This window comes from Bos indicus, chromosome 15 (genome assembly GCF_029378745.1).
Source record: "Bos indicus isolate NIAB-ARS_2022 breed Sahiwal x Tharparkar chromosome 15, NIAB-ARS_B.indTharparkar_mat_pri_1.0, whole genome shotgun sequence".
Classification (NCBI taxonomy): Eukaryota; Metazoa; Chordata; class Mammalia; order Artiodactyla; family Bovidae; genus Bos; species Bos indicus.
Window position 1 is genome coordinate 52,802,512 of NC_091774.1, and position 10,600 is coordinate 52,813,111.

Here is a 10,600-nt window from a genome sequence, read left to right on the forward strand (position 1 = left end):
TGTGAGGAAGGTTGGGGGTCCTAGGACCCCATCAGCTACAGATGATCTTGTTTCCCTCAAACCCTGAGCGTTTTGACCTCTTCATGCTTCTAAACCATTTACTTTTTAGTTCTATATTGTTTAATTCATAATCTTTGGTGGACCATTGATTATAGACATAAACAACTATTTAAAGAGAAGCATAAAAATAAACCTGTAAATCTGTCTAAAGATGATTGTTACCAGATTCTTGCATTCATCCAATCAAAATTTATATACAGCATATCCAGATGTCACAGAGACTACAAAGCCACAGCTAGAAGAAAGAGAAAAAAAGCAGACATGATGGCTTTTTGTGTATGGAGAATAAAGCCAGTCTACTCTCATAGGTGTCATTTGTGAAAACTGCTTGCAAACAACAGTCTGAACCTTTAATCTCATCATTTAGAAACAAAACATAAACATTAGAAACAAAAAAATAAACCTGTTGGATTTTAAAAAGTATTATGAAGTATTTCAGACATATACTTCCAATGTTAGGACACACAGATCCAGTTTCTTCTTTGGGTTGTACTGAATTCCATCTTTTGAGTATACCATATATAACCATGCATCTTGTCATATATTGGAGTGCAACTACTGGGACCAAGGGTGTGTTTGAATGATTCTGTGTGTGTGTGTGTGTGTGTGTGTGACTATGATGTAGCCAAAGTGCCCACCCAAGAGGTTAGGTCTGTTTACACTCCCACCAGCAGGAATGATGGTTCCATTTCCCACACCCTCACCAACTCTAAATATTAATAAATTTCTTAATTTTTACCGATCTGATGACTGTAACATGACCTCTCATTCATACTTTAACTTACATTTCACTAGTTGTGCATAATTTTTGTGTGTGGACCATTTGGTTTTGTTCTTCGATAAAAATCATTGCCCATTTTTATATTAGGTTTTCTGCTCTTCAGCTGACTTGTGGAAGTTCTTTACATCCTTTGGATTTTTACTAATTTGTTATACATGTTGCAAACATTTTCTCCTCATCTACCTCTCTATTTGCCTCTCTTTTTACTTTGTACATAGTGTCTTTTTTTGATAAAAAAAAAAATATAATGTAAAATTACTATTTTAAGGACTTCCCTGGTCCAGTGGCTAAGACTCCACACTTCAACAGCAGGGAGTACAGGTCCTATCCCTAGTCAGGGAACTAAGATCACAGGGAGCAGCCTAAAAATATATACATATATTACCATTTTAATCATTTTTAAGTGTACAATAGTTCAGTGGCATTAATTACATTCATCATGTTGTAAAACCATTACCACTATTTCTAAAACTGTTTCATCATCTCAAACAGAAATTCTGCAAACATTAAGTAATAACTACCCATTTCCTCCACATGCCTCTGTAACCTTTAATCTACATTCTGTTTTCATGAATTTACTATTCTATACATTTTATATAAGTGGTCACAAAATATTTGTCCTTTTGTGTCTGACATTTCATGTGGTATAAATTTTCAAGGTTCATAGAAGTTATAGCATGTATCAGAACTTCATTGCTTTTTATGGCTGAATAACATTTCACTGTATGTATAAACCGCATTTTGCTTATTTATTCACCTGTTAATGGACACGAGTTGTTTCCACTTTTTTGTGGTGTGTGAATAATATTATTATGACCCTGTGCCTGTGCTCGTGCATGCATGCTAAGTCGCTTCAGTCATCTCCGACTCTTTGCAATTGCACAGACTGTAGCCCGCCAGGCTTCTTTGTCCATGGGGTTCTCCAGGCAAGAATTCTGGAGTAGGTTGCCATTACCTCCTCCAGAGGATCCTCCTGATGCAGGGATCGAACCTGAGTCTCCTATGTCTCCTCCGTTGCAGGCGGATTCTTTACTTGCTGAGCCACTGGGGAAGCCCCATTATGAACAAGATTATACAAATATCTGTTTCCACTGTTTCCCCATCTATTTCCCATGAAGTGATGGGTCCAGAAGCCATGATCTTCATTTTCTGAATGTTGAGCTTTAAGCCAACTTTTTCACTCTCCACTTTCACTTTCATCAAGAGGCTTTTGAGTTCCTCTTCACTTTTTGCCATAAGGGTGGTGTCATCTGCATATCTGAGGTTATTGATATGTCTCCTGGCAATCTTGATTCCAGCTTGTGCTTCTTCCAGTCCAGCGTTTCTCATGATGTACTCTGTATATAAGTTAAATAAGCAGGGTGACAATATACAACCTTGATGTACTCCTTTTCCTATTTGGAACCAGTCTGTTGTTCCATGTCCAGTTCTAACTGTTGCTTCCTGACCTGCATACAGATTTCTCAAAAGGCAGGTCAGGTGGTCTGGTATTCCCATCTCTTTCAGAATTTCCCACAGTTTATTGTGATCCACACAGTCAAAGGCTTTGCCATAGTCAAGAAAGCAGAAAGAGATGTTTTTCTGGAACTCTCTTGCTTTTTCCATGATCCAGCAGATGTTGGCAATTTGATCTCTGGTTCCTCTGCCTTTTCTAAAACCAGCTTGAACATCAGGAATTTCATGGTTCACGTATTGCTGAAGCCTGGCTTGGAGAATTTTGACCATTACTTTACTAGCATGGGGAATAGATGGGAAATAGATGGGGAAAGAGTGGAAACAGTGTCAGACTTTATTTTTTTGAGCTCCAAAATCACTGCAGATGGTGACTGCAGCCATGAAATTAAAAGACGCTTACTCCTTGGAAGGAAAGTTATGACCAACCTAGATAGCATATTCAAAAGCAGAGACATTACTTTGCCAACAAAGGTCTGTCTAGTCAAGGCTACGGTTTTTCCTGTGGTCATGTATGGATGTGAGAGTTGGACTGTGAAGAAAGCTGAGCACTGAAGAATTGATGCTTTTGAACTGTGGTGTTGGAGAAGACTCTTGAGAGTCCCTTGGACTGCAAGGCGATCCAACCAGTCCATTCTGAAGGAAATCAGCCCTGAGATTTCTTTGGAAGGAATGATGCTAGAGCTGAAACTCTAGGACTTTGGCTACCTCATGCAAAGAGTTGATTCATTGGAAAAGCCTCTGATGCTGTGAGGGATTGGGGGCAGGAGGAGAAGGGGACGACAGAGGATGAGATGACTAGATGGCATCACTGACTCGATGGATGTGAGTCTGAGTGAACTCTGGGATTTGGTGATGGATAGGGAGGCCTGGCGTGCTGCGATTCATGGGGTCGCAAAGAGTCGGACACGACTGAGTGACTGAACTGAACTGAACTGAATGAATAACAACACTGAGCACTCTTTCATGTGTTTATTGGTCTTTTGTATATCTTCTTTGAAGAAATGTCTATTCAAATTATTTGCTCATTTTTTGAATTGGGTTATTTTTGTTGTTGTTCAGTCACTAGGTTGTATCTGACTTTTTGTGACCCCATGGACTGTAGCATGCCTGGCTCCCCTGTCCTTCACTGTCTCCCAGAGTTTGTTCAGATTCATGTCCACTGAGTCTCGGTGATGTTATCTAACCATTTCCTCTTCTGCCCCAACTCCCTTTTCCTTTTGCCTTCAGTCTTTCCCAGCATCAGGGTCTTTTTCAAAGAGTCAGCTCTTCACATCAGGTGGCCAGAGTATTGGAGTTTCAGCTTCAGCATCAGTCCTTCCAGTGAATATTCAGGACTAATTCCTTTAGGATTGACTGTTTTAATCTCCTTGCAGTCCAAGGGACTCTCAAGAGTCTTGTCCAGGACCACAATTCGAAAGGATCAATTCTTTGGTGCTCAACCTTCTTTTATGATCCAACACTATATTTGTACATGACTACTAGAAAAACCATAGCTTTGCCTATTGGACCTCTGTCGGCAAAGTGATGTCTCTGCTTTTTAATATGCTTTCTAGGTTTGTCATAGTTTTCCTCCCAAGGAGCAAACCTCTTAATTTCATGGTTGCAGTCACTGTCTGCAGTGATGGAGCCGAAGAAAATAAAATCTGTCACTGCTTCCACTTTTTCCCCCTTCTATTTGTCATGAAGTGATGGGACCAGATGCCATGATCTTAGTTTTTCGAATATTGAATTTAAAGCCAGCTTTTTCACTCTCCTCTCTCACTCTCATCAAGAGGGTGTTGAGTTTTAGGAATTCTTTATTTTTTCTGGATACTAGACCCTTATCAGAGATATATCTGCAAATAATTTCTCCTATTCTGTAGGTTGTCTTCTCACTTTCTTGATCATCTCCTTTGATGCACAAAAGCTCTTTTCTTCCTTTATTGCCTGTGCTTTTGGTATCTGGAAAAGGCAATGGCACCCCACTCCAGTACTCCTGCCTGGAAAATCCCAGGGACGGGGGAGCCTGGTAGGCTGCAGTCCATGGGGTCGCTAGGAGTTGGACACGACTGAGCGACTTCACTTTCACTTTTCACTTTCATGCATTGGAGAAGGAAATGGCAACCCACTCCAGTGTTCTTGCCTGGAGAATCCCAGGGACGGGGGAGCCTGGTGGGCTGCCGTCTATGGGGTCGCACAGAGTCGGACACGACTGATGCAACTTAGCAGCAGCAGCAGCTTTTGCTTTCATATTCATAAAATTATAGTCATAAAGATTTTCCCTAATGCTTGTTCAAAGACTTTTGAAATAGTTTTAGCTCTTAAGTTTAGGTCCATTTTGAGTTAGCTGTCTTGTATATGACATGAGGTAAGGGTCTGATTTTATTCTTTTGCATATGCAGATCCAGTTGTCTCAGCCATTTTTTGAAGAAAAAAATATTTCTCTATTGAATTGAGTTGGCATTCTTGTCAAAAAGCAATTGGCCATTGATGTATGGATTTACTCCTGGATCTCAATTTTATTCTAATGGTCCTTGTGTCTATCTTGATGCCATTACAAACCCTCCCCCGCTTTTTTTTTACTGTTGTAGCTTTGTAGTATATCTTGAAGGGTAAAGTCCTTCAAATATATCCTTTTTCAAGATTATTTTGGCTATTCAGGATCCCTTGTAATTCCATATGAATTTTAGGATTGGCATTTCCATTTCTGCATGAAAGACTGGTAATTTTGATAGGGCATGATGTGTTTTATTGTCCAGAAATTTTTTATTTTGATATGGTTAAATTATCTATCTTTTCCCTTATGACTTTTGTGTTATGCATGTTGTTTAGGAAGGTCTTCCCTATCCCAAGGTTATCAATAAATTATTCTACTTGTTTCTGATATCTTTATCATTTTATAAGTCATAATGTAATATAATCCATCTGGAATTTACTTTTGCATATGGTGTGAAGAAAAAAATTAATTATAACTATATACTTTTGCTAACTGGATAACTAATTGTCCTTACATAAATTATTGAAAAGATTTCTTTTTTCTATATATTTGAAATGCTACCTTCATCTTATATTAAATTCCTACATGGGAGGATCTATTTTTGTTCTCTATTCTATTATTATCTTGCCTATTTTTGAACAAGCAGCACACAATTTTCATTATATTAGTCTTTCCTCAGTCTTAAAAATATTTTTGTGGTATTCTTTTTGAGATGAGTTTTAGAAACAACTTGTCAAATTCCATAACAATGAAATCCTATTGGAATATAATAGGAATATATTGACTTCATAATTTGTGTAAATTACATTTTTATTTTTAGTCTTTCCAACTCCAAACATTTATATTTTTTCTTTCATTTAGATATTCTTGTATGTTCTTCAGTTAATTTAATTGATTCCATTAAGATACATTAAATATATAATTGATATGATCGAATTAATTTATGTTGTTCATTTTCAGCTAGTACATTTTTTCTTGTTATACTTCTAAATATATTTGTTTTTGTTGCTGTCATGAATGACTTTATTTTTACTACATTTTCTAACTGGACATTACTGGGATGCATAATAACTTCTGAATATATTTTCTGTATATTACTTATAGAAACCTTCCTACAGGTTTGCTAACAGAGTTAAGCAGAGATCTATATACAAGGTTGTTCAGTGTAGCACCGTAAAAGCAAATAATCAGAAATAATCTAAATATTTATCATTATGATATTGATTTATATATGTAATACATCTAAACAATGAAATACTTTGAAGCTTTATTTTATTTATTTTTGACCATGCCCCCTGGCTTGTGGGATCTTTGTTCTCCGACAAGGGATTGAACCCGGGGCCCTCAACAGTGAAAGTGCAGAGACCTAAGCACTGCCTGCCAGGGAATACCCTATTTTGCAGCTTTAAAAGGAATGACCTATGGGAGGTTGCTGTGTAACACAAGAAGCTCAACTCGGTGCTCAGTGACAGCCTAGAGGGGTGGGAAGGGATGGGGGTGGGAGGGAGGTTCAGGAGGGAGGGGGCATATGTATATTTATGGGTGATTCATGTTGTATGGCAGAAACCAACATAACATTGTAAAGCAATTATATTTCAACTTTAAAAAAGAGAAAATAAAATTCTGGGCAAATAAAAAAAGGTTAATACCATATTATAAATCAATGTGTACAAAATAAATTTGGTGGTCTTCTTCAAGTGAAAAAAAAAGGAATGAAGTAGATCTATGTAGTCTGATATGAGAAGTTCTTTAAGATATAGCGAAAATATATTGTTACATAAAGAAGCAACATGTAGAACAGTGTGCAAATGCTACATTTGTGTTTTTATATTCTTGTATATACCATGAGGTCACAAAGAATCAGACACGGCTGAGTGACTTTTACTTCCACTTTCACATATATAAATATTTCTGAAAGGATGGGTACACACTAAATTGTTAATGGTGTTAATTGTTAATGGTGATGCTTCTAGAGAAGGAGACTGGGAACACATCCATAAAATGATGTGTTCACGCCCATTTTTCTCTTCCAGGGAGCAGGGGAACACTGTGTTTCCTAACCTTCCTAGGAGATGTGATCTCACCAGTGAGGATGTGGGCAAAGAGTGTGTCACTTCAGGTCTAAGGCAATTAATTATCAGTGTGAATGTCCACCCCCTTCTCCCCCCACCACAACCTTTTTCCCATCTGAACAGTTGGGATCAAAGTACTTTGTGATGATGGAGATGCTGGTGGAAGCAGCTTGGATCTGAGTCACTGCTGAAGGAGAATAGTACACCAACATGGTCTACCCGGCACTGGAATATGAGGGAGACAAATGTTTGTTTTAAGCCACTGAGATCTGAAGGCTTATTCTGAAAGCTGGGGTCTTTGTCCCGGAATCTGGGCTCGACTAGGACTGCTCTGGCCAACAAAACACAGAGGAAGTAAGGCTGTGCTAGTGTCCAGTCTCGAACCTTAATAGACTAGCAGCATTCTTGCTGTCTGCTGGAATGTTTGTTTTGGGATGTATCCTTTCAGAGCCTAGCCACCGTGTTTGGAGAAACCTGAGCTGTGTGAGGGGCCACATGCAGGGCTTTCATTTTAGGTTTTCGGCTAGGATTCACCTTCCAGTCAATAGCCAGCATCTCCTGCTGGTTAAATAAGTGAGCCATTATCAGCAACCAGCCCCGCTGAGTCTTCATATGACCCCAGTGGTTGTGACTACAACTATGTAAGAGACTCAAAGCAAGAATCACCAGAGCTCAGCCAACACTCAGAATCGCGAGAGCTCTTAAGAAACAGTTGTATTAAGTAAAAAATAATCAAGAGACCTGGAGGAGGAAATGGCAACCCACTCCAGCATTCTTGCCTGGGAAATCCCATAGACAGAGGAGCCTGGCAGGCTGAACACACATACACACACCAAACCAAGAGACCACTGAACAGTCTGTCCTATGCTAGCCAATAGAAACATGTGAAGCAAAGAGACTCTCTCTTATACTATTTGAATTTTTGACTATGTACATGTTATTTTTCAATTAAAAATATTTACAATTTTGAATTCCAAACTTCTGTGCACTGGGTCATGAGAATTGTTTCTGCATGTTTTTAATGAGAGCAACAGGGGTAAATATTTACTGATCACCTAGTCAGTTGACGCCAGGCCCTGTTCTAGGTGCTTGAAGACAGAGCTGGGATCAAGGCTGAACTGGTCCTGGCTTTCCTGAAGCTTCCAGCCTGGTAGGAGAGATAGGTCATAAACAACAAAACAAACAACACAGAAACATGATCCTTTCTGAGAGTGATAAATGCTCTGAAAGGAACAACTGGATGATCTCCAGACACTGATTAGGATAGAAGCTATTTCATTCAGATTGGGTCTTCTGAAATCTGACTTGTAGGCAAGAGTCAGCCCATAAAAGTTTAGGAAGAAGAGCACCAGAAACAGGGGACAGCCAGGGCAAAGGTTCCACAGTGGGAGTTTGCCTGTGATTTATTTTTCTTTTTTTAGAAAAATTGATTTATTTTTGGCTCTACTGAGTTTTTGTTGCTGCGCAGGTTTTTCTCTACTTGCAGTGAGTGGGGACTACTCTAATTGCAGTGGCTTCTCTTGTTGCCAAGCACAAGCTCTAGGGCTTCAGTAGTTGCGGCTCCCAGGCTCTAGAGTACAGGCTGTAGTTATGGTGCACAGGCCGAGTTGCCCCTCAGTTTGTGGGATCTTCCCGGACCAGGGATAGAATCCCTGTCTTCTGCATTGGCAGGCAGATTCTTTACCACTGATCCACCGGGGAAGTCTTAGCAGTTATTTCAGTGTTGTGAATAAGGTTTCATCCAACAGTAGAAGAGGTAAAGTCAGAGATGTGGGCAGGAGCCAGACTAAGCAGGGCCTTGAAAGCAACAGAAAGGATTTAGGGATTTGAGTTGAATATGCAGGAAAAGCTTTAGGAGGGTTTTAAGTAGAGTAACAGGAACTGATTTAGGTTTTAATAATCACTGGCTGCTGGGAGATGCCTAATCCAGGAGCAAGTTTCAAACTGCACTCTAAAGTACATTAGGTCTCTAAATCATGATATAACCACTTTTTATATTTATTGGTCATCACATCATGGCTTTCTAACATAATCAAAGATATATTAAGCAGCATGTTAAATGTGAAGCATAAATAATTTGTCTATATATTATGAATATCATCTAAAAATTTAAGTGAACTTTATAGTACAACTTTTCATATTCTAAAGATAAAAATATTTTTAGTCAAAATCAGATACTTCTTTATCCTATACTATTCAAACATGACAAAATTATTTTAAATTTCCTAGATTCGGAAATCCTGACCACAATATGACTCTCCAACTGAGAGAAATAATACCTCTCTGCCTCACAGTAAGGCAGAGCCTTGACAATATGCCCTTCAATATACAATAGCCTCAGTTCCTTTGATGGCGTCCCCAGGCACCTGCAAGTCACTCACTTCTAAGAGGGAATTTAATTGTTGCCAATTGGCCCTGAGCCTCCATGGGTACCATTTCCTTCTCCTGGGCACACCTTCTAGTTAATGTTAACACCCACCACCCATTCCTTCAAGGGACAAGGCTAGGCTTGGGCTGCGGCCGAGTTTAGGGAAGGCTTAACTGAAGTGCAGGCTCAACAAAGCTTTCCTGGAAGAGGTGACTTATGAGTAGGAGTCAGGCCCACTAGAGGGAAAGGTGTTGCACACAACACGCATGGCATGTTCAAAGGAAATGAGGGTCAAAGACAATGGCACAGGAGGACTGAGCGCAATTCATTGTGGTTTCAAAGCACAGCAGCATTCACGCTCCTGCGGGGGTCTCCAGCAGTTACAGCTTTCCAAGACCTGCCACCCATTCCCATTTGCATTTCAACAGACCTGTCACCTCTACGACCTGCAGGGCTCCACTGAATCACTCCTTTCATACTTCACAGCAGCCTGTTTGCAGAGCTCTGGACTGGGGTCTCGCTGGAGACAGTTTTATCACAGTTCCTGCAAGCTGAGGACTCAAGTGAGTGTACCAGCAAGAAATGCCGCCGCTCTTCCAGAGCCGCCCACATGGAGTGATAGGTGCAGCCCCGAGTCAGGATACTGCTGGCCGGCTCAGCCATCCCCTCTCGTGCAGTCTCAGGAAAGCCTTTTTTTTCCCTCTGGGCCAGGGGTTTGCTCGATGAAATCAGCTGCATTCCTTTACTCTCAAGGTCGTAAATTTTCTGCGATTAACTGGAGCCTAAAACCTTGCTTCGGACAAGGGCAGTTCTGCCTCCAGTCCTTTCAGGCCAGAATCTACTGGAAGTTTTTATATCCACAAAGCTCTGCGTTTGTTCTTCTCGCTCGCTGCCTGGTATCCGTTTCTCTCGGCGAATTCCTATTTCATTCCTCATGATCCAGATCAGTGCCATCACCTCCGCAAAGCAGGGCCTCGTCCCTCAGTCCCTTCCTCTTCCGTACTTTCGTATCTCGCTATTTCACACTGTCTGCCTTGTCTGTGTCGCCTCCCCTCACAGATCTTGAGCGCCTCGAGAGGAGGGTCCGGGTGTGAGGGGATCTCCAGGTCCCCAGTTTAGTGTACTGCCTGGTCCAGAGTGTCTGTTATTGTTGACTTCGGTCCGGGAGCGGTGGGGTTAAGGAAATAGGCCCCGCCCCCCCAGAAGCCCCGCCTGCGGAGCGCGCCAACAGGAGAGGGAAGCCGTCTCAGAGGCTCCGATCTCGGTCCTCGCTCACAGCTCCGACTGCCATAGGAGCCCCCAGAGAGGTGAGACTTTTTGTGGACTCCTGGTGGTCTAGACCCCGTCGGCGGTTCCCTGCCGGTTTCGTTCCGTTCTCCCCCCAGGAC

At 40.9% G+C, this 10,600-nt stretch overlaps 1 long non-coding RNA gene across 1 annotated transcript; it reads right to left on the bottom strand.

The window, feature by feature from the left end:
• Positions 1–369: 369 nt before the first annotated feature.
• Positions 370–10,559, bottom strand: LOC139176154 (uncharacterized). Its single transcript, XR_011560618.1, has 2 exons — positions 9,643–10,559; positions 370–8,641 (listed from the first exon to the last, which is right to left on the bottom strand). It is a non-coding gene; the product is annotated as an uncharacterized lncRNA (long non-coding RNA).
• Between the last annotated feature and the right edge of the window lie 41 nt (positions 10,560–10,600).